Source organism: Piliocolobus tephrosceles, chromosome 1 (genome assembly GCF_002776525.5).
Source record: "Piliocolobus tephrosceles isolate RC106 chromosome 1, ASM277652v3, whole genome shotgun sequence".
In the NCBI taxonomy this organism is placed as follows: domain Eukaryota; kingdom Metazoa; phylum Chordata; class Mammalia; order Primates; family Cercopithecidae; genus Piliocolobus; species Piliocolobus tephrosceles.
The window spans coordinates 454,898-459,688 of record NC_045434.1 but is presented as its reverse complement, the minus strand read 5'-3'; the positions used below and the strand labels follow the sequence as shown (position 1 = coordinate 459,688).

Here is a 4,791-nt window from a genome sequence, read left to right as displayed (position 1 = left end):
CACACACTTTAGAACAATCAAATAATCACGAGGACTCACTATTGTGAGAACGGCAAGGGGGGTGTCTGCACCATGATTCAGTCATCTCCCACCCGGCCCCTGCTCTGACATGTGGGGATTACAATTCAAGATGAGACAGGGATGAAGATGCAGAGCCAAGCTGTGTCGCATCTCCTCTGTAACAGTCCCTGGGCCTGGAGGGATTGAACAGTTTTAGATTTTTAGAGGTGAAACAAAATATAAATAATTAGCAAAGTTTTAAATCAAAATGTCATAAGCCCTGCCTAGTTCTGAGAATGGCAGAAAAGGAAGCTTAAAGGTAATTAAACATTTAAGTTATTTAGTATCAAGACATGGAACAAATTATATTATTTTAGATAAAGGCAAAATTATTAAATGAATCCTAATGATTTTGAATACTGGCCTGTGCCTGTGTCTCATAAAAGCTGTTTACTTTTGTTGTGACCTTTGGTTGGGTCCAGAGACAAGGCTCTAATGAACTTGAGTTGGGGTGTCAGATACTGGCCGGAGTCAATGTATTCTTTGGATAATATATGTGCACTCATGAGTCAAAGCTGTATAATTTAACAGCACAAGGATTAGTTAATAGCACCTGATAAGGACCTTTTTAAGGGGTTGGAGATAGTGATACTGGAGTCCACGACCTGACTGGAAGCTGCAAAAAGATCTTGTAATCTTATGGTGTTTAATTTATATAGCTTTGGGCAAAAGGTCAGACACAATTCTGGATTCAGTTTTAAAGACATCTGTCAAAGATGTTAAATTACTCAAAGGATTTGATTAAAACAGAATCACAGGTCATTGTAAAATAATACTCATTTAACCAAAGTGATCATCAGAAGACATTAAAGGCAATATAGAAGGTTGCAATGGATGTAAAAACCTTAACCCTTTTAGATCTGTTTCTTCTAGGCAGTTGAAAACCCAATAAAAACAACATAGCTTGCTTAGCCAACATAGTGAAACCCCATCTCTACAAAAAATACACAAAGTACCCAGGTATAGTGGCACGCTCCTGTAGTCACGGCTACTTGGGAAGCTGAGGTGGGAAGATTGCTTGATCCTGGGAGATCGAGGCTGCAGTGAGCTGAGATTGTGCCACTGCACTTCAGCCTGGTAGACAGAGTGAGACCTTGTCTCAAAAACAAACAAACCAACCAACAAACCAACAAAAAGGCAGCATAGGAATTATTTTGACAAAACATAACACGCTGTTCTCCTTATGGGAAACCCATTAGATAACCTGGAAGTTAAACCTGATGAAAGAAATTACTTCAATTTAATCGGGAAGAATGTGTTCAAGGTTATGAGTATAACAAGGAATTACATAATTCTTAGTAACTGTATCACAAGTGTCCTGATCACATTGCAAAATTTAGATATATCAAGAAAAGCCCAGAGCACAGAATCAAGTTATACTGGAGGAAAATATTGCTTTTCTTGTCCTTTAAGATAAAACATTTTAGCATTAGGCCACAACAATAGTTATACGTGGAGGAAAAAAGTTACGGGAGCTGATGAAAAAGGTAAAGGAGAGTTTCAGGACTTCGTTTTAAGCCTTCTCAAGGGGAGAACAAGTTGAAAGCAGTGAGACACAGACAAAGTTGAAGCTCTGAGATATGAGTCTGAGGAATTAAAAAAAGAGGTTATAAAGTTAAAAAGAAACATTTTGTAATTCATTAAGAGCAAATGGGTACAGTAAGAAAACCCTGTTTTAACATAGGGGACTAATGCTAGAGAGATTATTATAAATAATTCCCTTTTAATTACAGTCAACTTAATCACATACAAAATTCCTCTTGTAAATTCTCCTTCATGAACCTTATTACAACTTATATAGGCTCTCACATGCTTAGACCGTCTGACTTGTCTTACATTTCTCTCTTTCCTAAACAATCAGCTATTTTACTTTAGGGCAAAAAATTATCATATAAGATTTTCTTTCCATATAAAATTATTTTTGGCTGGGTGCGATGGCTCATGCCTGTAATCCCAGCACTTTGGGAGGCTGAGGTGGGTGGATCACCTGAGGTCAGGAGTTCGAGACCAGCCTGGCAAACATGGTGAAACCACGTCTCTACTAAAAATACAAAAATTAGTCAGGTGTGGTGGCGGGCACCTGTAGTCCCAGCTACTCAGTAGGCTGAGGCAGGAGAATTGCTTGAACCCCGGAGGCAGAGGTTGCAGTGAGCTGAGATCATGCCACTGCCCTCTAGCCTGGGTGACAGAGTGAAACTCTATCTAAAAAAAAATTATTTTATTTATAACATTTTTCATCAAAAATATACCTTGAAGTGGGCAGGTCAGGAACTGGGGGTGTGATGGCTATGAGTGGGCCAAGGTGGGGGTGGTTCTGCCAGGTGGAGGGAGGGAGACTCTAGGCCATGAGGGAATTGGAGGGGTGCCCTGAGCCCTGAGTGGACAATGGCAGATGAATAAGGACCAATTGTAGAGCTGCGTTACAGAAAAATGCCAAAATCTTCAGAAAATAAGGAATCTGCCAAAGAAGAGAAAATCAGTGACATTCCAGTTTCTGAAGGAGCTCCAAGACGTGTATAATTTCAAGGCTTTGCAAAGATTTTCATTGGCTGTCTTGCAGCCATTACTAGTGGTATGATATATGGTCTCTACTTATACCATGAACAGAAATTCTCACTTTCCAGCAGGCAGGAGCTTGACCGGGAAATTACATTTCAGGGTGACAGTGGCATTTATCACTCATAAAGATGTGCTAACGTCACCTTCATTTGGAAGAGGTGTTTATGAACTGACACACAATTACAAAATTGTATCTCTGAATAGCATAAATGCAGTGTAGCAAATGTTTCTATATCTAAGGAAGGAGACCACTACTTCTCCTGCTGCCCTCCTCCCTGTACCTTGCCTAGTTCACAAGACAGGAGGAAAGAGAGAAAGCAAAAAGTTAGAAAGAAACAAAAGTAAGATAAATAGCCAGACAACCTTGGCACCACCACCCGGCCTAGGAGTTAAAAAAAAAAAGTAATAATAATAACATCACCCCCTGACCTAAACTACTTGTGTTATCTGTAAATTCCAGACACTGTATGAAAAAAGCATTGTAAAACTTTTAGTTCTGTTAGCTGATGCATGTAGGCCCCAGTCACGTTTCCCATGCTTGCTGGATTTATCACGACCCTTTCATGTAGACCCCTTAAAATTGTAAGCCTTTTAAAAGGCGAAGTGTTTCTTTTTCAGGGAGCTCGGCTCTTAAGACGGGAGTCTGCCAACGCTCCCCGAAATAAAACCTCTTCTTTCTTTAATCCAGTGTCTGAGGAGCTTTGTCTGTGGCTTGTCCTGCTATGTTTCTTGGTTCCCTGACCAGGAAACAAGGTGATAAACGGACAGCCGAGGCAGCCCCTTAGGCAGCTTAGGCCTGCCCTGTGGAGCATCCCTGTGGGGGACTCGGCCAGCTTGAGAGATGCGGATCCTGAGAGCGCTCCCGGGTAGGCATTTGCCCCGGTGGAACGCCTCATTAGAGCAGTCCACAGCAGGCCCCCATGGAGGATCAACACAGCGGCTGAACACCGGGAAGGAACTGGCACTTTAAGTCCGGACATCTGAAACTTGGTAAGACTGGTCTTTGGAACTTGCCCACCCATTTCAGTGGAAGCATGGCCTGATCACCCACAGCGTGCCTGTACCGACACTTTGGTTTTTGTTTTTGACTTGACTTGAATTAATTGCTTGATACTTTGGTTTTAGTTTTCATTTTGACTTGACTTGAATTGCTTGATAAACAGGCCTGCCTTTCTTGGCACTTTGGTTTTGGTTCTGATTTTGACTTGGCTTAAATTGCTTGATGAACAGGTGTGCCTTTAACAACACTTTGGTTTTAGTTTTGATTTTGATTTAGTGTGAATGAGACGAGTGAGTGACTTTTTACCCTTCCCTTTTTGTAGTGTGAATGTTGTTTTGTCTCAAGAGAAAAATAGGTCAGACACAAAGTAAGCCCACTCTGCTAGGAACTGTGTTAAAAAACATTCAAAAAGAAAAAGGGAAAGTCATCAAATCATCAAAACTTACTCTATTAAAATGCATGTTACAGAACCCTAAGAAAGGTTTTGCAGGAGATTATAGAGTTAAGTTAACCCCTTAGAGGTTAAAATTTCTCTGTGAATTAGAACTGCCCTCTTTTGGTTTTGGATGGCCCACCGAAGGAACTATAGACAAGGAACAATTGACCATGTATTTAAGGTGGTGATGGGGGTTGGAGGACAGCCAGTATACCTAGATCAAATCCCTTTATATTGACTCATGGTTAAATAGAATATAGACAAAACTGGCATAAATTTAGCCCTGTTTAACAGCTTATTGCAAAAAAGCCAAAAGTAAAAGTAAGAGCAACTTCGCCAGCAGACACAGAGTTAAAAAAGGGAGTCCCAGAAACAGCAAAAGAAGCCGGTTTTGCAGGAGCCGCCAGAGATCATAGAAATTCTTTCTCCATGTGTCCCAGCCTACCCCGCTTTACCGAGGCCAACAGCCCCCTCAGAAACTAGATTCAGGCGCTAACATGCCCCAGATCTCACCTCGAAGGGGAGGATCGGAGCCTCGAAAGGCCAAGGAAGGAAGTCAAGATAGTCAAGTGGGCCGTCTCAGATCTGGTCTTGCTCAAGCTACGTAAATGCCTCTCAGGGAGACGTGAGGACCTGTCTATTATAATAACCAGGCCCACATCCGGCGGGGCAACAGATTTTCATCTGTCAGCCCTTTTCAACCATTGATCTACTAAACTGGAAACACCCTGAACCC

The 4,791-nt window shown here is 41.6% G+C and overlaps 1 pseudogene; it reads left to right on the top strand.

Annotated features, from left to right (window-relative positions):
- The first annotated feature begins 2,445 nt into the window (after positions 1-2,445).
- LOC111529649 overlaps positions 2,446-4,791 on the top strand; it is a 10,438-nt pseudogene continuing 8,092 nt past the window's right edge.